This window comes from Mus caroli, unplaced genomic scaffold (assembly GCF_978045245.1).
Source record: "Mus caroli unplaced genomic scaffold, Mus_caroli_1 scaffold_15, whole genome shotgun sequence".
NCBI lineage: Eukaryota > Metazoa > Chordata > Mammalia > Rodentia > Muridae > Mus > Mus caroli.
This window is the reverse complement of record NW_028227270.1, coordinates 58,294,996-58,319,180: the sequence shown is the minus strand read 5'-3', so window position 1 is coordinate 58,319,180 and position 24,185 is coordinate 58,294,996. Positions and strand designations below refer to the sequence as shown.

The 24,185-nt window shown below is 42.2% G+C and overlaps 2 pseudogenes; both read left to right on the top strand.

The window, feature by feature from the left end:
• LOC110288572 (uncharacterized) overlaps nt 1–24,185 on the top strand; it is a 50,470-nt pseudogene that overhangs the window by 25,071 nt on the left and 1,214 nt on the right.
• On the top strand, nt 2,466–3,469 carry LOC147000939 (homeobox-containing protein 1 pseudogene; annotated as a pseudogene).

The following is a 24,185-nucleotide window of genomic DNA, read 5'->3' as shown; positions in this document are numbered from 1 at the left end:
ATTAGGGAAACCCCCACTCAATTCCCGATTCGGCGGGCACCCAAAGAATCACTAAAGACCACCCTGATGTAATTACATGAGGTCGTTTAATGACAGAGCTCCGGACCAACATGCATCCCACACAGGAGATAACGGATGTCAGCCACTAAGCTTGAAAGCTAGGGGTTTTATTGGGGTAAGGGGCTTAGGGGTGTGGAATTCAGCATAGCGACACACTGTTGGCTTATTCAAACATCAGCAGAAAAATTACATGTTCGTGCAGGGTGTCAGAGTTCTGTGAGTTGTTGACTCAGTTCAGATAGCCCTGTTATGTCTTCACATTCCTTCTATCTTATGGTTAAGCTGTTCCCAGGAATGTTTTAACTATGGAGCATACCCAGGTTTGTTTTTCTTTTTTCTCAGCCCCAGGCAGCCTCTAAGCTCACAAACAACCAGCAATTTCTCAGTACTTTATATGACTTACAGGTCTTGAAATTTCATCTTTTTTTCACTGTGTCACTTGCACAACATGGAATATATTTTCTTTTTCTTTTTTTTTTTTGGGGGGGGGGAGGTGTTTTGTGACAGGGTTTCTCTGTATAGCCCTGGCTGTCCTGGAACTCACTTTGTAGACCTGGCTGAATATACTTTTTGTCACACATAAAAACATACATATGAAAATGGTGACTGACATATGTGTTGAAACGTGCTAATATCTTATAGAGCAAATCAAGCCAATTTATGTTTATAATAGAAACCATACACTGATTTTTAATATGTTATATTGTATTTTTTTCAAGGTTTTCATTTCATAAATGTGTAGCCCTGGCTGTCCTGGCACTCACTTTGTAGAGGAGTCTGGCCTTGAACTCAGAAATCTGCCTGCCCCTGACTCCTGAGTGCTGGGATTAAAGGCATGCACCACCACCGGCCAGCTACAACATGGTTTCTAAGTTATCCTAACAGGAACCTTTTTTTTTTTTTCTAAACATAAAAGAGTTAGGTAGCTTTATCAATCCTATTTATTCCAAACTTGAAGTGTCAGAATGCTTAATCTCTTCTTGTGTTGGAAGTGGCTCCGCTCCCAGTCCATCTCCCACTATTGTCAAAGGAGAGAACCAGAATGAACAGGAAGAGTGCTGGCCACTGATTTTGTAATTTTTATTCTGATTACAATCGTGCAGTTCTTAATTTAAATGACCATGCTAGATTCATAGGTCTGTTTTTGTGTTCCCTTTTTTCAGTGTTGCCATCTATGGTGTAGGGTTCATTAATAATAATCATATTATATTGTTATTTCTCTAGGAAATGATAAGCCTTAACCTCTTTTGTCTTCTTATAACTTTTTTTTTTTTTTAGTTTTTCGAGACAGGGTTTCTCTGTGTAGCTCTGGCTGTCCTGGAACTAGCTTTGTAGACCAGGCTGGCCTCGAACTCAGAAATCCGCCTGCCTCTGCCTCCCGAGTGCTATGATTAAAGGTGTGCGCCACCACGCCCGGCTCGTCTTCTTATAACTTATTGTATTTTAAGATCTTTGAGTTTTTGTTGGTTTGGGAACATTCTATGGAATATAGTTTTAGTTTTCTCTTTTTAACCCAAAAGAATTGCCTCTCTCATTTCTTTGAAAATCTGTGTTTTCCAGTTCTCGCAGTAATCAGTGTTTGGATCCTTAATACTTAAGTGGCTGATTAAGTTTGGGATTCTTAAATCTTTCTCATATATAATTGTCCCCATCTCATCCTGTAGACCAGGTTAGCCTCGAACTCAGAAATCCGCCTGCCTCTGCCTCCCTATTGCAAGGATTAACAGCATGCTCCACCACTGCCCGGCTACAAGCTGCCATTCTTTTTCTTTATTTTTCCCTGAGACAGGGTTTCTCCGTATAGCCCTGGCTGTCCTGGAAGTCACTTTGTAGACCAGGCTGACCTCGAACTCAGCCCTTCGAACCATGCCTGGCTCAAAGCTGCCATTCTTATGAAGCTTCCTTAGCATAAGCCTAAGCAACTTGCTTCCCCACCCCCATCTTCCTGCACCTCTTCTAGGCTAGGCTTTGAAGGTGAAAGTTTTCCTGGTATGGCTGTACTTGAAATTAGCAATGAGCAGTGAGGTTACCAATTTTCCATCTTGATAGTCACCTTGACTGGCCATTACTCTGGTCTGAAGACCAGGCAATTAAGAATCTGGATAAGAGCAGCAGCAGGTGGGAGCTGAGCTGTTCCTATCAACATGGCGGTTGTCAGCCAGACAAAGACAGTCAGTCTGATGTGATTGAGACATGTGAGGTTTTCAGGGGGAGACTGGGAGATAGGGGCCTCCCCTCCCACCTAGGCTCTTCCTGTGAGGGCCTGGAGCCCTCCTCAGCCCCTCCCGCAGGGCGTCCCTGCAGTGAAGATCCCCTCCCCCTCCAGCCTTCCTCCTCCCTCCCTCAGCCTTGCACTGGAACACTGGGGAGGGGGCTGAGCCTGGTGCAGAGAACTCTCAGCTGGATTTCTGAGAATGGTAAATAAGGCTGGCCATCTTAGGAAAGGCCATTGATCTGCCTCATGTAAAGTATGCTCAGCTCCTTTCCAGTGGTTTTGCTGGATACCATGTCTCACTATACAGAGGAACCCAGATTTACCATAGAACAGATAGATCTGCTCTGACATCTTCAGCGTACCGGGATGACCAAACATGAAATTCTTCATGCATTAGAAACTTTGGACCGTCTTGATCAAGAGCATAGTGATAAGTTTGGAAGGAGGTCCAGCTACGGGGGAAGCTCATATGGGAACAGTACCAACATCGTTCCAGCATCTTTCTCTATAACCACACCTTCCACGCAGACCCAGCAGTCAGAAATGTCCCCATCACCTAGCAACAGTTACTATACCTCCCCACTGCCTTGCACTACCAGTCAAAATGGGAGGGAGACCAATGATCGATTTTCCACATCCAATGGGAAGATGTCACCATCTTGCTACCATGCAAACAGCATGGGTCAGAGGTCATATAGCTTTGAGGCCTCAGAAGAGGACCTAGATGTAGATGATAAAGTGGAGGAATTAATGAGAAGAGACAGCAGTGTGATAAAAGAGGAAATCAAAGCCTTTCTTGCTAATCGGAGGATTTCCCAAGCAGTTGTTGCACAGGTAACAGGAATCAGTCAGAGTTGAATCTCTCACTGGTTGCTGCAGCAGGGATCAGATCTGAGTGAGCAGAAGAAAAGGGTGTTCTATGGATGGTATCAACTTGAGAAGACAAACCCTGGGGCTACGTTAAGAATGAGACCTGCCCCCATTCCAATAGACGACCCTGAATGGAGACAAACTCCTCCCCCATTCTCCTCCACACCTGGAACCTTCCGGCTTCCACTAGGGAGTAGATTTACCTGGAGAAAGGAGTGCCTAGCTGTCATGGAAAGTTACTTCAATGAGAACCAGTACCCAGATGAAGTAAAGAGAGAAGAAATTGCCAATGCTTGCAATGCAGCCATACAGAAGCCAGGTTAAGACATGAGCTCAGCTGTAGTCAGTGGTCTGGACACTTGCCTCAGATGCAGGTCCCAGCCCAGTGTTCTTCACAAAGCACTTCTGATGTTATCGTGGCATGAGTCAAGTGCTCATAGACAATGACTCTCCATGAAATTTGAAGCCTTGAATTTTTTTTAAATTATGGATTTGTATTAGTAAAAGCATAAATGTATCAATTCTGAAATAATCATACAGTGTGAAATTTTAAGCAAGTTTTGTTAATAAAAATACATAAATCCAAAAAAAAAAAAAAAAGAATCTGGATAAAAGCCGGGCGGTGGTGGTGCATGCCTTTAATCCCAACACTCAGGAGGCAGAGGCAGGCAAATTTCTGAGTTTGGGGCGAGCCTGGTCTATAGGGTGAGTTCCAGCACAGCCAGGACTATACAGAGAAACCCTGTCTCAAGAAAAAACAAACAAACAAACAAACAAACAAAAAACAAAAAGAATCTGGATAAAAACTGAACTTCCTATCAACTGTTGTTGCCTCCAATACAATTATTTCAAATGACTGTAGTTACAGGAGTTCAGTTACCTAAAACCAAACAGATGGGCACTGTGAGGGTTTTTATTATTTTCACCATTTAACATGGGAAAACACTTCTTTAATCTGGAGGTTTTGATTGAGAATTAAAAAAATTAATCTAGGCCAGAACTTCTACTGTGAGCCTACATATATAAAGGATATTGAAGTTGATAGTTTTTTCTCTTTCTCCTCTTCCCACATACTGGCTTGCAAGATCTTTTAATTTTTCTGTCATTAAGGCTCCATCTTTGGAATTCTCTTACATGCAGAACACCAGCTGGGACATACAGGAACTACTGTTTTCTTCAACTCTCCATGGGTACAGTCATTGATTTACTAGTGGGGCCACATTCTGTGAGCCATTCTTATCTATCCACTTTCTGCATACTTAGAAAGATCCATGCTCTGAGTTCTGTTCATCTGGAAAACCTTTACTAATACAGACATGTTTTTTCACCTTCCCACGTAGGAAACCGTGCTGGCTAACAATAGTGCTCCATAGTGATTGGAATCCATCCCCTGCTTTTCTCCCAGGGTTGTTTGGAGTCTCATATGTAGCAATTGAATATTACCTGCGGTTTTCCCGATGTCAGTGTAAAATCAGAGAAGCAAACATCACATTTTGTGTCCTAAAGTCTCTCTTTAATTGTAAATATCCTTGGAACCTATAGTTCACTCTGCTCCAAGTTGAATAATGTACTGTGCAAGGTGTGGATCCGGATTCCTCGAGGGGGGTGGGGGGCGGAGCGAGGAGGAGGAGGAAGAGAACCAGTGGCCATGGCCTTGGATGAAAAGGAAGAAGAAATTCCTGCTGAGTTCTGGATGACAGAAAGATAGACTATTGGAGGACAGGGCCTAAAGAAAGTTTTGCAAATCTGAAAATGGTCAGCTCCTGGATAAAAAACCCGCGCTAGGAAACCCAATGCTGTGTGCCTTTAGCGCACTCTTACCCTAAGGGAAGTGGTCATGTCAACCAAGATTCACTAGCCAATCAAAGCCACCGGATAGGCCCGCCAAAAGAAGTAGAGGCGTGTTCTTCCGTGTATCTTGTTTCTCTGCTAGCTGTACCTCTCCTTTGAGAGCAGGCTGAAAGATTGGTCTGACTTGTTTTGATCTCTGATGCCAGGGACCTTAGGGAATTTGCAGCGATCTACAACGTGGCGACATGGTGAGCATGTGACCACTGCCCTTAACCTGAAGGAGCAGGGTGCTAAGTAGGAGTCGGGGTGATGGGATGCAGGGGACTAAGCACTGGAGTCGGGGTGATGGGATTCAGGGGACAAGCCCTGGCCTTTCTTGGTTCCTCTTGAGGCAGGGAAGGGGGAACAGTGTCTAAGCTGACAAGACTTGGTTTTCAGAGATGTTTAGGGTTGCTGTTTAGTAAGACGTTTGCCTATTTTACATCTCAGTTGCTTTGCAGCTGAAGCCGACCTGCCCGCCTGAGTTCCTATGAGGCAAGGCTGGATACTGCAATCTCTGGTATTTAGAGCCTCCTCTAAAAACAGCAGGGGATTAAGTGAGTAGCCTTTGTTCTATCTCTACAGAAACTGAGCTGCTCTAACTTCCAGCTGTTAGTTGAAGTCACAGGAAGAAAAGTGGGACATGTCTTTAATCTTTATTTCCAAGTTCTTCTAAAAAGTTTCCTATGAAAGTTCTCTAAGGAAAGGGAGTGGGTGATTAAGTAAAGGAATCATTGCTAGAGCCTTTCCCTCTTGTCCAGATGCCTCTTGCTTGCTAAGCTTGGGGGAAGTTTGGAGCAATAAATATCTCTTAAACCAGGAGAAGAGAGCCACCCTCACAGAAGGAAAGACTTTTACACAAGCAAATATGGATAAACTCACATAAATTCATAATACAAATTCATACACTTTTGAGAGGTTAGTTTGATCCAGTGTACATTGAATTTCCAACTAGAGGGGACCCCTTGGCAGATGTGTCCAATCCACTTGCACAGTTACTTCAGCTCAGAGTGTTGAGAAGCTGTGTGTTACATCTCTCGCAACTAACATTGCACATAGGGGTGAGATCAACCTGTATCTTCTTATGCCATTCTCTCTGCCAGGGAATGGCCTGCACTTTTTCAAGATCACTCTCCTTTACCAATAACCAGACCAACACCAAATGACTTCTCAGCTCTCTCTTCTATAGAAGATTCTGATGCTAGGAATATTTTCTCAAAGGCACATACATCCTGCTATCTATTATACTTTTAATATGTATGATACATTGTAGTGTGATTAGGGAATCAAAGTCAGCTGGGCATCTGAATTAGACCCAGTCTCAAGCACAGGAAATAATCAGGATTGTATTTGTGATAGGCTTGAAGACTCCAGTTTTTCTTTCTTTTACAAATTAATATTAATGTTACAGTTCTATTCCAACTTAGAAGTCACCTTCTTTTTTTTTTTTTTTTTTTTTTGACTTGTTCTTTATTTGTAGTTTTGTGGTTTCCACATCAGAAATGGATTCCAGTGTTCCTGGTGTGTTCTGTTAACTGTGATAGTGAACTAAGTTACTATCTGAAAAAGATTCCCCTTTTGTACGCACATGCTATGTACCTAGGCCTTGAGCTTGACTATAAAAGCACTCCCCTACTTTTTAATAAATCGATTTCTCTTTATTTATTCAATTTACATCCTTCTCACTGCCTTCCTCCCAGTCACCCCCATCCCTCAATTCTTCCCCCAGCTCCCCCTCCCCTTCTCCTCTGAGTAGATGGGCCACATTGTATTACCTAGATTTGGTGGACTCATGTACTATCTTGGTTTCGCAGTTCAAATTTTTATGCAGATTCTTGATTGCCTACTGTGTGGACCCAAAAAATGGGCCAGTCAGACTCTTGTCAATGGTCTAAAATTGATTGCCTCACTGTTCATTCGTAATATTATGTACTGTCAAAGCAGCGAAATTATCTACTTCCTTTTGTCCTGTCCCTTTCTGGGCTGTGACTACACTATTTTCAAAGTTCCTGAACTAGAATCCTGAGCATTGAAGGTGTATACTGTGTGCCTTCAGCACACTCTAACCCTAAGGAGCATGCTTATGTCACTCAAGAATCACTGGCCAATCAGGGCATCCAGGCAGGCCAATCAGAAGAATAGGAGGGTTCTTCCCAGTACTTTGTGTCATACTGGAAGTTCTGCTCTTATGGTGAGTCTGTGACAGCTGCCTCTTACTTGAAAGAGCAAGGGCATGAACATTTGAAGCTGGGGAAGTGGGCACTTCCCTTGGCTGGGTGGGAACCAGTGACCAGATGCGCTGAGCCATCTCTCCAGCCTCAAGTTAAACACTTTTAAAAGTTGCCTTAGAGGCTGAGCATGGTGGCCCATGCTTTTAATCCCAGCACTCAGGAGGCAGAGGCAGGTGGATTTTTGAGTTTGAGGCAAGCCTGGTCTACAAAGTGAGTGCCAGGACAGCCAGGGCTACACAGAGAAACCCTGTCTCAAAAATAAACCAAAAAAAAAAAATGTTGCCTTGCCTTAGATATTTTGTTTTATCGCCAGCAGCTGAGATGGCACTCGTACATAGCCATAACCTTTTACACCTGAATGAGTTATTTCATGGAAGTAAAGAAAACTGTAAAACCAAAAAGGTTTCCTTATCAATAAAATTCATAGGTTTCTTTCCATGAGTTTGCAAATACAGAAACAATAGAACGGGACATCAATATACTTAAGAAGACTCATGATACTTCTTAGAGTTTTTCTCAAGAAAATACAATCGTAAGCCGGGCGTGGTGGTGCATGCCTTTAATCCCAGCACTCGGGAGGCTGAGGCAGGCGGATTTCTGAGTTCGAGGCCAGCCTGGTCTACAAAGTGAGTGCCAGGACAGCCAGGGCTACACAGAGAAACCCTGTCTCGAAAAACCAAAAAAAAAAAAAAAAAAAAAAAAAAAAAAAAAAAAAAAAGAAAATACAATCGTGTGGAACTTAACATAAGCGGGCTAGCTAAAGCTCATACCACATTCTCTGTAGTCTTAGAGTTCCTTCAGTATTAATTCTCTCTGTTCCTCAAAGACTTCTGTATTATGCAAAGGCTTTGACAGACTGAGTACACTCTCAAAATATTACTTTTAAAGAGACCATGAGGCGTAGACATTTACCACAGTAAGTATATTTGTAGATTTTTCTTTTAATTTTTTATCAAGAGACATCTCTGTGTCTTTGTGATAGGATATACATACTGGTTTCCCAGAAGATTTAACCAATAAATCTTCTTTTAGAAGGAATTATAAAACGTTGTCAAAAACTTCATTTGTCTTGGAAATGAACTTTTCTTTACGGCTTGTCTATGTCCATAGCACTGTAAATATTTTCAAGTCTTTTTATATCATCTTAATGTCAGTAAATAGGAAAAGGTTTTACAGGAGAAAAATCCTATGCATGTAAATGACTTGGTAAAGACTGTAGACATCAGAGTTGTCTTTTATTTCAAGAGCAAAACATCTAATTTCAAAAAAAAAACAAACTTAAGCCGGTCGTGGGGGTGCATGCCTTTAATCCCAGCACTTGGGAGGCAGAGGCAGGTGGATTTCTGAGTTTGAGGCCCGCATGGTCTACAGAGTGAGTTCCGGGACAGCCAGGTCTATACAGAGAAACCCTGTCTCAAAAAAACAAAAAACAAAAAAAACCTTGGTTTATCTCTTCTTCATCTTAGCCTTGAAGGAAGTAAATTATTTACCACATTCATTGAAGTACTTTTGGAGAGATCACCAATTGGGTTATTGAAACATTAGTAGTAGATATTAACATTTGCTCTGTGTGTGACAAATCTATTCAGAGAAATTATTTGGCTCTTCCTGTCTTCCTTTTGTAACTCCTGTTCATCTTGGAATATTCTTTCACCTGGTGATAGGTAGCTTTCTACAGCAGTGCATAGAATGAGACTCCTATCATCTAAGTGCCTCACTGTTTATACAAATATCAGGCTGTGTTTAATCATACTTTTCAAGGAATTCTGCTTGTTCGGAGCAGTTTTGCTTTGTATTGTTTTTCATATTTCCACAAATTACTTTGAGATGTTGTTTTGAGAGATTTTATCTACTCCATCTTGGGACCGTCCTCCATCTTAAAGACAAGAAAAAAAAAAAAAAAACCCTGACAACTTGACCTACAGGAGTACCCAAAACCCCACTAATATACCAGCAAGGACCCCACTGTTTATCCTTGGCCAGAGTTCCTCAGTAGCTATTTCCAAGCAACAGTTAATCAAAGATAGTCTGATTGTTTCAGATGTACTTTCAGACTTGTGGTGATTGTATATGATCTTGCCTTTTGCACCCACCTGTTGGCTTACAATAGTTATTCTAATAGATATTTGTCAGACTGGACTACCTCCCTCACCCCCTCACTGGGTTCTATTTTCCTATAAAATCTTGTCCTGCTGAGATTTGGGGCTCATCCACTTTTCCTTCCTGTCCCACTGTGTCAGAGTTGGGTTGGAGAAGAGCCCAAGCCTGAGTTGTAATTAAGCGACCCTTATTCTATTACATCAGAAATGGCTCCTTGGTGGTCTTTGGGGTTAAGGAATGCTTTCTGGCACAGGAACTCCAAGGCCACCAGGACCCAACACAGTAGGTCTCAATGCCAGTAATGTCTGTGTCTATGTGCCTGTGTGGTACCACAATAATTCTGTTCTAAATAATTCTCTAATTCTGTTCTGAAGAAGCCTAAAACTTTGTATTTCATGGAAGAAATGACAAAAGGGGATGTGGAATCTCGCTGCAGCAGATGTGCTGGTTCCTCATAGCCATGGGGCCTTGAGAGATGTTCCAAGGACCCCAGGGAACAGAGTGTTCCTGGTGTTAATTTCTGGAAAAGTCTGAGTGGATGTGGAACCTCGCCATATTGTGTCTTGTTTATTTTTGCTCTCTGTCACTTCTGTCCACTCTGTTTTCTGTTTCTTGTTAAGGGGCAACTTTGATTTTGAGGGACTGACAATGTTGAGATTAGAAAACCCACCCTCTTGACTTAACTTCCCTTCTGAACCTCCCCTATTTTTTATGGGGCTGAGAGTTCCAGGCTGAGGAACAACAGTATGAACTAACCAGTTCCCCCAGAGCTCCCTAGGACTGAATCACCAGTCAAAGAAAACACATGGTGAGGCTCATGGCCCCAGTTGCAAATGTAGAATAGCATGGCCTTGTCGGTCATCATTGGGAGGAGAGGTCCTTAGTTTTAAGAAGGTTCTGTACCCCAGTATAGGGGGATGCCAAGGTTACGAAGTGGAAGTGGGTGGGTTGAAGAGCAGTGGGAAAAGGGATAGGGGATTTTCAGAGAGGAAACTAGGAAAGGGGATTACAATGGAAATGTAAATAAAGAAATTATCTAATTAAAAAAGATTTTTAAAGATAATTTTTAATTGTGTAGAGTGATTTCCTTATCAAAACACATTAATGCTAGAGCAGCTGTATTTCCAGCCTAGAAAGATGTTTTTAGAAATGCTCTCCCACATATACTCCAGTGTCTTTGATCCCAGTTGTTGCTCCTGTGGGCAGTAAAATTTTCTTTTCTTGATTAAGCTAGCTAAATTCTTAAATGAACTGCCTGCACTACCACTGAGTTTAAAACTTACCTGTTCGAGTCATATCATCAACTTTCCACTGCAGTAAGGGGGAAAGGATTTGCATGTGGAGCATGGCTTCTGCCTTCAGACCAGAGTGGGACAAGATTCTTGTGTATTTCACGGAGAGAAATAGTGCAAGCAAACAACCATTAGCATCACAGTCTTAGTCACAGTTTGTATTCCTCGACAAACATCATGACTAAGACTCAAACTGGCCAGCTTCTTAGAGCACATGCCTATAAGGCCCATTTCACCTTTTAAACAATATTTTCGGACTATACTTATGGCATTTCCACCATCCATCTTCTGCCTCCAAATCCTTCCATAGGCGACTCTTGTTTATCATCTAAGAGCTGTTTTAGCTTGAACAATGGTTAATGTTTGAATGTGACCTATGTCTGCCTGCAGGACTTTCTAACTATGAAATGAGTTAAAGGCTGAAATGGACTATTGGAGGGTAATAGAATGCACACACAAGGTACTCTGTTCCTTGATTGAATAAGAAGATGTTTTCTGGGAGATTGGAAGAATTTCTTGATAACTCCAAATTTCCCAGACTAGGGCCCTGTCTGCCCCTATTGTGGAAGTACCTGGCTAGGTAGGTCTGTGCTGTCTGAGTCATTTGTTCTTTGTTCATCCAGTAGCAGTGTTGCTGCTGTCCTGAGGTAGGCTGAGTGACTCTAGGTTGTGATGAATTCTGCGGAGACCTAGTCATTAAGAGCAACATTAAGAGGTACCTTGTGGAATCCTGCTGGGATTCTCCTGTGATGCAGCAAGAGTGGTCTGTGAGGTAGACCACAAGCAATACTTTGCTTAGTGTGGCAGCCACTGTTTGGGACAGGAAATTCCATGACCAGGAAGAGCAGGTAGGCTGAGCTATCAGAATCTGATCTGCAGGGACTGGGATGGTCTGTGGGTCAGACAATGGTTCTATTCGTACATGTGGTGAACTGAGCAGAAACCCTTGGCCTGTCAGCCTTCCTGAGTTTGGATTCATGGAGAGAGAGAGATTCTGCAGTCATGTCAGTGGGAAACTGTGGTGCTTACAAAATTACTATGCATTTTACTCACTGAGACATTGTTTTGTGGATGTAGTAGAAAGACAATTTTACAGAATAAATTTCTGGTTTCTAGGGTTTCTGAACATGTCATTCCACAGACATGTTTGTGTGATGAACTTTACAAATAGTTTCAAAACTGAGAGAGGAGGTGATAGGGATCAGGCTTGGAAGAAAGATCAGTAGTAGCTGGAGGGTGAGAAATATAACAGATTAGGGTCCAGTTTGAGTCGTTATTGTGGGCATTGAGAAGTCTGTGGTGTTTTAATTTTCTACACATAAAGCCTTTGGTAACACTGATCAAGTTCACATTTTGCCTCTCAGAGTTGCCTTAGGTTCTTGGTGAAAGGTTTACTAAACTGAGGTGCTGTTTTTTTGCATTTCAAATGCTGTCCAATCCTAGATCTCCCCTCCTTGTCATAGAGACCTTTCCCATTTCTTCACCTGGCCCCAGGTATCTTCCCCCCTTTGCTCATCAAGTCTTCCCCAGATTAGGTGCATCAGATACCACATCAGGCTACAGGTTTAGGTACAGCCCCTGCTGCTGGGGGCGTACCAGCTCTTGGGTGTTTACACTCAGGTGAGTGGGACACAGCATTGGATGAGGGCCAAAATTGTACTTGATGCTATCCACTAATGGCTTCTAGAGACTTGGCACACTCTTGCTCATAGTGTGGCTGAAAATGGCTGTCTTATTTTCTCTTTATCTCACTGTGCATTATTTTTACTTTATGAAACTCTGTGTTTTATTAATTGCTGCATCTTCACGTTATAACTCTCTTTTACTATTGTGTGCTTTATTAAGCCCTGAAAACTTAACTCCTTCTTAACTTTTTCACTGTTCTGTGCTTCATGCCGTGCTGGGAAATCTTACCTCTTTCTTACAATCTTGTGGTTAAAATCTAAATTCTTTCTCATTATTTTGTGGTACATTAAGTCCTGGAGAAACAATTCTTTATTAACTCTTTATGTCTGTTATGTCTTACTATTGCTATCAACTTAACTCTTTTTTTTTTTTTTTTAAAGGTTTATTTATTTATTATATGTAAGTACACTGTAGCTGTCCTCAGATACTCCAGAAGAGGGCATCAGATTTTGTTACGGATGGTTGTGAGCCACCATGTGGTTGCTGGGATTTGAACTCGGGACCTTTGGAAGAGCAGTCGGCGCTCTTAACCACTGAGCCATCTCGCCAGCCCAACTCTTTTTTATTTATACATAAATAAACACTAACATCAGGGGATTAGAGCATGCTGGTTAGCCTGGGGAGTATTAAATACAACGATTTCTTCCTAGAATCTACTTTCTGGCCAGGGAGTTTGTTAACTTTCTTCAAGAGAATGAGGAGAGGAAAGGAAAGGAGTCACTCACACAGAAACATATACAGTGGGCAAAGTGGAAAATGGCTACTCACATATATTTGGATGAATGGATGGATGAATAGATGGATGGATGGATGGATGGATGGATGGATGGATGGATGGATGGATGGACGGGAGGGTGGGTGAGTCAGAACCTTCACACAGTCTTATTCTGAGGTTAGAGAAGGTCAGCAGACATGATCATGTTAGAACCATAACCACAGTGCTATTAGATGATGTGTCCTTGATATTTTCTGTATTTCTGTTCTCTCTCCTTTATGTATGGGAGAGTTGTGGCATGGATCTATCTTTTAAAACTCTTTTCTAAGCCGGGTAGTGGTGGCACATGCCTTTAATTTCACTTGATAGGCAGAGGCAGGGAGATTTTGGAGATCAAGGCTAGCCTGGTCTACAAATTGAGATCCAGGACAGCCAGGGCTATACAGAGAAACCCTGTCTTGAAAATACAAAACAAAACAAAACAAAAAAACAAATAACAACAACTATAACAACAAAACCTCTTTTCTAGATCTTACCTTATGGACTAGAAGATAGTTTTGCTCTGTAAATCTCCATCAGTCTCAGTGACTTGCAAGGTCCTGTCCTCCAGTAAATGATTCAAAGTGTAACCTGGTGGCAGAACCGAAAAGGACTTATTAATGACATCATATGTGCAATTCATACTGTTTCCTAGGCTGGGTCTTCTTTGGGCATCAGCCAGAGGTGAATAAGTGACCTCTCCCTGGGAAAGATGTTAATCCACACCCAGTGTACCTGCAGGCTTTAAATAATGTTTCTGAGATAAGCTTTCCTGTGTTGAGTCAGGTAGCATTCATTCCGCTCTGTTTTTTCCCAGTACAATAACATTGTTCTCCCATTGACTAAACCAACTAAATGCTTAAGTCTAAATCATTACCACCACTGTGTTTTTAAATTACTTGATGAGTCATGTATGTAATCAACTTTTTTATTACAGTAAGAGGAACAGGATTTGCATGAAGGGCATGGCTTCTGCATTCACACCAGAAGAGAAGGGAGATTATTGCGATCCCTACTGGGGAAACAATGTAGGCAATCAGCTGGTGGAGTTGTCATTATGAACAAGACCTGATTATGGCAGGGAGGTGATTTTTAATTTTGGATCATGTATTAATCACGTTCTGTGATGAAGACAGCCTATATTTTGGGTGTTTGATTTGTGAATGTCAGTTAAGCCAATGAGTATTCAATTTGCACGTAGGGCACTGTTCTACAGATACATGTGCAATCTTCCCTGACATCATTACGTCAGCACAGGAACTGAAACCCAGGCCAGTGGGTGTAGTTGCGTGTGTCAAGATACAGGTGTCAGCAGCTAAGAGTCCACATAGAGGCAAGTTCAAATAGTGTTGATTAATGCTATTCCTGATGTGAGGATATGGGCTGCTAGTTTTGAATGTCAGTATGTCTATGCAGTTTTTCAATTTTTTTTTTTTTTTTTTTTTGGTTTTTCGAGACAGGGTTTCTCTGTGTAGCCCTGGCTGTCCTGGCACTCACTTTGTAGACCAGGCTGGCCTCGAACTCAGAAATCCGCCTGCCTCTGCCTCCCAAGTGCTGGGATTAAAGGCGTGCGCCACCACGCCCGGCTAGGGAGGTGATTTTTAATTGTGGATCATGTATTAATCACGTTCTGTGATGAAGACAGCCTATATTTTGGGAGTTTGATTTGTGAATGTCAGTTAAGCCAATGAGTATTCAATTTGCACGTAGGGCACTGTTCTACAGATACATGTGCAATCTTCCCTGACATCATTACGTCAGCACAGGAACTGAAACCCAGGCCAGTGGGTGTAGTTGCGTGTGTCAAGATACAGGTGTCAGCAGCTAAGAGTCCACATAGAGGCAAGTTCAAATAGTGTTGATTAATGCTATTCCTGATGTGAGGATATGGGCTGCTAGTTTTGAATGTCAGTATGTCTATGCAGTTTTTCAATTTTTTTTTTTTTTTTTTTTGGTTTTTCGAGACAGGGTTTCTCTGTGTAGCCCTGGCTGTCCTGGCACTCACTTTGTAGACCAGGCTGGCCTCGAACTCAGAAATCCGCCTGCCTCTGCCTCCCAAGTGCTGGGATTAAAGGCATGCGCCACCACGCCCGGCTCAGTTTTTCAGTTTTATTTAAGTTTGAAAAAAATCAAATATTGAGAGGCAGGCGGATTTCTGAGTTCGAGGCCACCCTGCTCTACAGAGTGAGTTCCAGGTACAGCTGAGACTATAGAGAGATACCCTGTCTCAAAAAAAAAAAAAAAAAAAAAAAAAAAAAAAAAAAAAAGCCACGCTTGGTGGTGCATGCCTTTTTTTTTTTTTTTTTTTTTAAATTAGGTATTTTCCTCATTTACATTTCCAATGCTATCCCAAAAGTCCCCAATACCCTCCCACCCACTCCCACTTTTTGGCCCTGGCGTTCCTCTGTACTGGGGCATATAAAGTTTGCATGACCAATGGGCCTCTCTTTCCAGTGATGGCTGACTATGCCATCTTTTGATACATATGCAGCTAGAGACAAGAGCTTCAGGGTACTGGTTAGTTCATGTTGTTGTTCCACCTATAGGGTTGCATTTCCCTTTAGCTCCTTGGGAAGATAGCTCCTCCTCCTCCTCCTTCTTCTACAAGATTGATAGCTCCTCCTCCTCCTCCTTCTTCTTCTTTTTTTTTTTTTTCCCGAGACAGGGTTTCTCTGTGTAGCCTTGGCTGTCCTGGAACTCACTTTGTAGACCAGGCTGGCCTCGAACTCAGAAATCCGCCTGCCTCTGCCTCCCGAGTGCTAGGATTAAAGGTGTGCGCCACCACGCCCAGCCTTGCCATATCTTGTAAGAGAGATCACTTTATTTTTCTAGCATTAGAGATTCCTTCTTTTGAATTCTGACATATGCTGTAGACCAGCTGAGACATACAAGCCCTACTGTATTCTTCAACTTCCAATTGGTATATGATCTTTGTTTTACTAGTGGGACCACATTCTGTGAGTCATTCTTTTTTTAAGATTTATCTATTTATTATGTTTAAGTACACTGTTCTATTTTCAGACACTTTATCTCTCTTTCCGGCCTCAGATGCTCTGACCCCGCTTGCTCTGGCCCACAGATTTATTTATTTATTTTATGTAAATACACTATAGCTGCCTTCACACACCCCAGAGGAGGGCATCAGAACACATTAAAGATGGTTGTAAACCACCATGTGGTTGCTGGGATTTGAATTCAGGACCTTCAGAAGAACAGTCAGTGGTTCTTATCTGCTGAGCAATGTCTCCAGCCCTGCTGTGAGCCATTCTTACACATCCACTATCTACATGCATAGAGAGATCCATGCTCTGAGTTCTGTTCCCATGGAAAAACTTTAATAATACAGACATGTTTTTTCACCTTCCCACTTAGGAAGATGTGCTGGCTTACAATAGTGCTCCATAGTAATTGGAATCCATCCCCTGCTTTTCTCCCAAAGTTGTCTGGAATCTCATGTTGAAAGGGCAAAATAAACTTCATTTCTGGAAAATAATAATGAAAGGGAGAGATAAACTCCATTTATCTCCTTTAAGGAGCCCATTTTTCTCCATTTGGAAAACAGGACCTGATTTTTTTTTTTAATTTATTTTATTAGGTATTTTCCTCAATTACATTTCTAATGCTATCCAAAAAGTCCTCAATACACTCCCCCCCCCAGTCCCCTACCCACCCACTCCCACTTTTTGGCCCTGGCATCCCCCTGTACTGGGGCATATAAAGTTGACAAGTCCAATGGGCCTCTCTTTCCAGTGATGGCCGACTAGGCCATCTTTTGATACAAATGCAGCTAGAGTCAAGAGCTCTGGGGTACAGGTTAGTTCATAATAATGTTCCACCTATGGGGTTGCAGTTCCCTTTAGCTCCTTGGGTACTTTTTCTAGCTCCTCCTTTGGGGTCCTGTGATCCCTCCAATAGCTGACTGTGAGCATCCACTTCTGTGTTTGCTAGGCCCCGGCATAGTCTCACAAGAGACAGCTATATCTGGGTCCTTTCAGCAAAATCTTGCTAGTGTATGCAATGGTGTCTGCGTTTGGAAGCTGATTATGGGATGGATCCCTGGATATGGCAATCTTTAGATGGTCCATCCTTTCTTCACAGCTCCAAACTTTATCTCTGTAACTCTTTCCATGGGTGTTTTGTTCCCAATTCCAAGAAGGGGCACAGTGTCCACACTTTGGTCTTCGTTCTTCTTGAGTTTCATGCGTTTAATAAATTGTATCTTATATCTTGGGTATCCTAAGTTTTTGGGCTAATATCCACTTATCAGTGAGTACATATTGTGTGACTTCCTTTGTGAATATGTTGCCTCACTCAGGATGATGCCCTCCAGATCCATCCATTTGCCTAGGAATTTCAAAAATTCATTCCTTTTAATCGCTGAGTAGTACTCCATTGTGTAAATGTACCACATTTTCTGTATCCATTCCTCTGTTGAGAGGCATCTGGGTTCTTTCCAGCTTCTGGCTATTATAAATAAGGCTGCTATGAACATAGTGGAGCATGTGTCCTTCTTACCAGTTGGCACATCTTCTGGATATATGCCCAGGAGAGGTATTGCGGGATCCTCTGGTAGTACTATGTCCAATTTTCTGAGGAACCGCCAGACTGATTTCCAGAGTGGTTGTACAAGCTTGCAATCCCACCAACAATGGAGGAGTGTTCCTCTTTCTCCACATCCTCGCCAGCATCTGCTGTCACCTGAATTTTTGATCTTTGCCATTCTGACTGGTGTGAGGTGGAATCTCAGGGTTGTTTTGATTTGCATTTCCCTGATGATTAAGGATGTTGAACATTTTTTCAGGTGCTTCTCTGCCATTCGGTATTCCTCATGTGAGAATTCTTTGTTCAGCTCTGAGCCCCATTTTTTAATGGGGTTATTTGATTTTCTGGAGTCCACCTTCTTGAGTTCTTTATATATATTGGATATTAGTCCCCTATCTGATTTAGGATAGGTGAAGATCCTTTCCCAATCTGTTGGTGGTCTTTTTGTCTTATTGATGGTGTCTTTTGCCTTGCAGAAGCTTTGCAGCTTTATGTGGTCCCATTTATCGATTCTCGATCTTACAGCACAAACCTTTGCTGTTCTATTCATGAATTTTTCCCCTGTACCCATATCTTCGAGGCTTTTCCCTACTTTCTCCTGTATAAGTTTCAGTGTCTCTGGTTTTATGTGGAGTTCCTTAATCCACTTAGATTTGATCTTAGTACAAGGAGATAGGAATGGATCAATTCGCATTCTTCTACATAATAACCGCCAGTTGTGCCAGCACCATTTGTTGAAAATGTTGTCTTTTTTCCACTGGATGGTTTTTGCTCCCTTGTCAAAGATCAAGTGACCATAGGTATGTGGGTTGATCTCAGGGTCTTCAATTCTGTTCCATTGGTCTACTTGTCTGTCGTTATACCAGTACCATGCAGTTTTTATCACAATTGCTCTGTAGTAGAGCTTTAGGTCCGGCATGGTGATTCCACCAGAGGTTCTTTTATCCTTGAGAAGAGTTTTTGCTATCCTAGGTTTTTTGTTGTTCCAGATGAATTTGCAGATTGCCCTTTCTAATTCGTTGAAGAATTGAGTTGGAATTTTGATGGGGATTGCATTGAAACTGTAGATTGCTTTTGGTAAGATAGCCATTTTTACAATGTTGATCCTGCCAATCCATGAGCATGGGAGGTCTTTCCATCTTCTGAGATCTTCTTTAATTTCTTTCTTCAGGGACTTGAAGTTCTTGTCATACAGATCTTTCACTTCCTTAGTTAGAGTCACGCCAAGGTATTTTTATTGTTTGTGACTATTGAGAAGGGTGTTGTTTCCCTAATTTCCTTCTCTGCCTGTTTATCCTTTGTGTACAGAGAGGCCATTGACTTGCTTGAGTTAATTTTATATCCAGCTACTTCACCGAAGCTATTTATCAGGCTTAGGAGTTCTCTGGTGGAATTTTTAGGGTCACTTATGTATACTATCATATCATCTGCAAAAAGTGATATTTTGACTTCTTCTTTTCCGATTTGTATCCCCTTGATCTCCTTTTGTTGTCTAATTGCTCGGGCTATGACTTCAAGTACAATGTTGAATAGGTAGGGAGAGAGTGGGCAGACTTGTCTAGTCCCTGCTTTTAGTGGGATTGCTTCCAGCATCTCACCATTTACTTTGATGTTGGCTACTGGTTTGCTGTATATTGCTTTTATCATGGTTAGGTATGGGCCTTGAATTCCTGATCTTTCCAAGACTTTTATCATGTATGGGTGTTGGATTTTGTCAAATGCTTTTTCAGCATCTAACGAGATGATCATGTGGTTTTTGTCTTTGAGTTTGTTTATATAATGGATTACATTGATGGATTTTCGTATATTGAACCATCCTTGCATCCCTGGGATGAAACCTACTTGGTCATGATGGATGATTGTTTTGATGTGTTCTTGAATTCGGTTAGCGAGAACTTTATTGAGGATTTTTGCATCAATATTCATAAGGGAAATTGGTCTGAAGTTCTCTATCTTTGTTGGGTCTTTATGTGGTTTAGGTATCAGAGTAATTGTGGCTTCATAGAATGAGTTGGGTAGAGTACCTCCTGATTCTATTTTGTGGAATAGTTTGTGTAGAACTGGGACTAGATCTTCTTTGAAGGTTTGATAGAACTCTGCACTAAACCCATCTGGTCCTGGGCTTTTTTTGGTTGGGAGACTATTAATGACTGCTTCTATTTCTTTAGGGGATATGGGACTGTTTATATCATTAACCTGATCTTGATTTAACTTTGGTACATGATATCTGTCTAGAAACTTGTCCATTTCATCCAGGTTCTCCAGTTTAGTTGAGTATACCCTTTTGTAGAAGGATCTGATGGTGTTTTGGATTTCTTCAGGGTCTGTTGTTATGTCCCCCTTTTCTTTTGTTTTTTTTTTTTTTTTGTTTTGTTTTGTTTTTTTGTTTTTCGAGACAGGGTTTCTCTGTGTAGCCCTGGCTGTCCTGGAACTCACTTTGTAGACCAGGCTGGCCTCGAACTCGGAAATCCGCCTGCCTCTGCCTCTCGAGTGCTGGGATTAAAGGCGTGCGCCACCACGCCCGGCTTATGTCCCCCTTTTCATTTCTGATTTTGTTAATTAGAATACTTTCCCTATGCCCTCTAGTGAGTCTGGCTAAGGGTTTATCTATCTTGTTGATTTTCTCAAAGAACCAGCTCCTCAATTGGTTGATTCTTTGAATTGTTCTTCTTGTTTCCTCTTGGTTGATTTCACCCCTGAGTTTGATTATTTCTTGCCTTCTACTCCTCTTGGGTGAATTTGCTTCCTTTCGTTCTAGAGCTTTTAGGTGTGTTGTCAAGCTGCTAATGTGTGCTCTCTCTAGTTTCTTTTTGGAGGCACTCAGAGCTATGAGTTTTCCTCTTAGAAATGCTTTCAATGTGACCCATAAGTTTGGGTATGTTGTGGCTTCATTTTCATTAAACTCCAGAAAGTCCTTAATTTCTTTCTTTATTCGTTCCTTGACCAAGGTATCATTGAGAAGAGTGTTCTTTAGTTTCCACGTGTGTGTTGGCTTTCTATTATTTATTTTGTTATTGAAGATCAGTCTTAGTCCATGGTGATCTGATAGGATGCATGGGACAATTTCAATATTTTTGTATATGTTGAGGCTTGTTTTGTGACCAATTATGTGGTCTATTTTGGAGAAGGTACCGTGAGGTGCTGAGAAGAAGGTGTATCCTTTTGTTTTAGGATAAAATGTTCTGTAGATATCTGTCAGATCCATTTGTTTCATAACCTCTGTTAGTTTCACTGTGTCCCTGTTTAGTTTCTGCTTCCATGATCTGTCCATTGGTGAAAGTGGTGTGTTGAAGTCTCCCACTATTATTGTGTGAGGTGCAATGTGTGATTTGAGCTTTAGTAAAGTATCTTTAATGAATGTGGCTGCCCTTGTATTTGGAGCATAGATATTCAGAATTGATAGTTCCTCTTGGAGGATTTTACCTTTGATGAGAATGAAGTGCCCTTCCTTGTCTTTTTTGATGACTTTGGGTTGGAAGTCAATCTTATCAGATATTATAATGGCTACTCCAGCTTGTTTCTTCCTACCATTTGCTTGGAAAATTGTTTTCCAGCCTTTCATTCTGAGGTAGTGTCTGTCTTTTTCTCTGAGATGAGTTTCCTGTAAGCAGCAAAATGTTGGGTCCTGTTTCTGTAGCCAGTCTGTTAGTCTATGTCTTTTTATTGGGGAGTTGAGTCCATTGATATTAAGAGATATTAGGGAGAAGTAATTGTTGCGTCCTTTTATTTTTGTTGTTAGATTTGGTGTTCTGTTTTTGTGTCTGTCTTCTTTTAGGTTTGTTGAGGGATTACCTTCTTGCTTTTTCTAGGACGTGGTTTCCATCCTTGTATTGGTTTTTTTCTGTTATTATCCTTTGAAGGGCTGGATTCGTGGAAAGATAATGTGTGAATTTGGTTTTGTCATGGAATACTTTGGTTTCTCCATCTATGGTAATTGAGAGTTTGGCTGGGTATAGTAGCCTGGGCTGGAAATTGTGTTCTCTTAGTTTCTGTATAACATCTGTCCAGACCCTTCTGGCTTTCATAGTCTCTGGTGATAAATCGGTGTAATTCTGATAGAATTGCCTTTATATGTTACTTGACCTTTTTCCCTTACTGCTTTTAGTATTCTATCTTTATTTAGTGCATTTGTTGTTCTGATTATTATGTGTCGGAAGGAATTTCTTTTCTGGTCCAGTCTATTTGGAGTTCTGTAAGCTTCTTGTATGTTCATGGGCATCTCTTTCTTTAGGTTTGGGAAGTTTTCTTCTATAATTTTGTTGAAGATAATTACTGGTTCTTTGAGTTGAAAATCTTCATTCTCATCTACTCCTATTATCCGTAGGTTTGGTCTTCTCATTTTGTCCTGGATTTCCTGGATGTTTTGAGTTAGGATCTTTTTGGATTTTGTATTTTCTTTGATTGTCCTGCCGATGTTCTCTATGGAGTCTTCTGCACCTGAGATTCTCTCTTCCATCTCTTGTATTCTGTTGCTGATGCTCATATCTATGGTTCCAGATTTCTTTCCTAGGGTTTCTATCTCCAGCGTTGCCTCAATTTGGGTTTTCTTCATTGTCTCTACTTCCCTTTTTAGGTCTTGGATGGTTTTATTCAATTCCATCACCTGTTTGGTCTGGTTTTCCTGCAATTCTTTAAGGGATCTTTGTGTTTCCTCTTTAAGGTCTTCTACCTGTTTAGCAGTGTTCTCCTGTATTTCTTTAAGTGTGTTATTAAAGTCCTTCTTGATGTCCTCTACCATCATCATGAGATATGCTTTTAGATCCGGGTCAAGCTTCTCCAGTGTGTTGGGGTGCCCTGGACTGGGGGAAGTGAGAGTGCTGGGTTCTGATGATGGTGAGTGGTTTTGGTTTCTGTTAGTAAGATTAGTACGTTTACCTTTCGCCATCTGGTAATCTCTGGGGTTAGTTGTTATCGTTGTCTCTGTTTAAAGATTGGAGCAGACACTGTGCTCTACTCACCAGAAGTCTTAAGATCCTGTGGTGGGTGGCGTGGGTAGCTGGCGGGTGTCAGCTGACCCTGCGCCCTAGCTGCCCCGATGCTGGTCAGACCGGAAGAGGCTTGTGGCCCTACTCAGGCCGGATTTCTGATTCCCTAACTAATGCAGTCTCAGGTCCCGCGCGCAGTTGGATTGGAGCAGAAACTGTGTTCCATTCACCAGAAATCTTAAGATCCTGTGGCGGGTGTTGTGGGTAGCTGGCAAGTGTCAGCCGACCCTGCGCCCTAGCTACCCAGGTGCTGGTCAGACCAGAAGAGGCTTGTGGCCCTACTCAGGCCGGTTTTCTGCCTCCACAACCAAAGCAGTCTCAGGTCCCGCGCGATTGGAGTGGAGCAGAAGCTGTGTTCCACTCACCAGAAGTCTTAAGATCCTGTGGCGGGTGGTGTGGGTTGCTGGCGGGTGTCAGTCGACCCAGCGCCCCAGCCACCCCTGAGCTGGTCAGACAGGAAGAGGCCTGTAGCCCCACTCAGGCCGGCTTTCTGCATCCCTAACTAAAGCAGTCTCAGGTCCCGAGCGATTGGATTGGAGCAGAAGTTGTGTTCCACCCACCAGAAGACCCAAGATCCTGTGGCGGGTGTCGTGGGTAGCTGGCGAGTGTCAGCCGACCCTGCGCCCTAGCTACCCCAGTGCTGGTCCGACCGGAAGAGGCTTGTGGCCCTACACAGGCCGGTTTTCTGCTTCCCTAACCAATGCAGTCTCAGGTCCCGCACTCAACTGGACTGGAGCAGAAGCTGTGTTCCACTCACCAGAAGTCTTAAGATCCTGTGGCGGATGTTGTGGGTTGCTGGCGGGTGTCAGCTGACCCCGCGCCCCAGCCACCCTTGTGCTGGTCAGACAGGAAGAGGCCTGTGGCCCCACTCAGGCCGGCTTTCTACTTCCCTAACTAAAGCAATCTCAGGTCCCGCGCGATTGGATTGGAGCAGAAGCTGTGTTCCACCCACCAGAAGTCCCAAGATCCTGTAGTGGGTGTCGTGGGCAGCTGGCGGGTGTCAGCCGACCCTGTGCCCTAGCTACCCCGGTGCTGGTTCGACCTGAAGAGGCTTGTGGCCCTACTCAGGCCGGATTTCTGCTTCCCTAACTAATGCACTCTCAGGTCCCGCGCGCAATTGGATTGGAGCAGAAGCTGTGTTCCACTCACCAGAAGTCTTAAGATCCTGTCATTGTATTTCTTATTTGGAAAACTTTACTTAGTTTTATGAGGAATGGGCACACTATAAAAAATATTCCTCATATTATTTTAATCAAATCAGGAACTCCATAAAATCATTAATTCTTCTAAAAGCATTAATTAATTAATTAATTAAGACATCGGCGATGACTTAGCGTTGGAACATTCTGTAGTTATTCTTGGAATCGGTGTATCAGTGGCCCACTTTTGACCCTTTTCTTCTCGGGGGATGGTGGGGAGGCTCAATTCAGAGATCAATTGTTGTCTTAATAACTCCCAACAGTTGATCCATGTAATATATGGTCATACCTTCTCAGGTATCTTTGAAGGTGAAAAAAACCCAAAACCATAAGGAAGAGGTAATAGCATGAATGATAAACTGCAAAGTGATAAAAATCTTAAGATCTGATTCCCCTTCTATTTAGACAAATAATACCATTA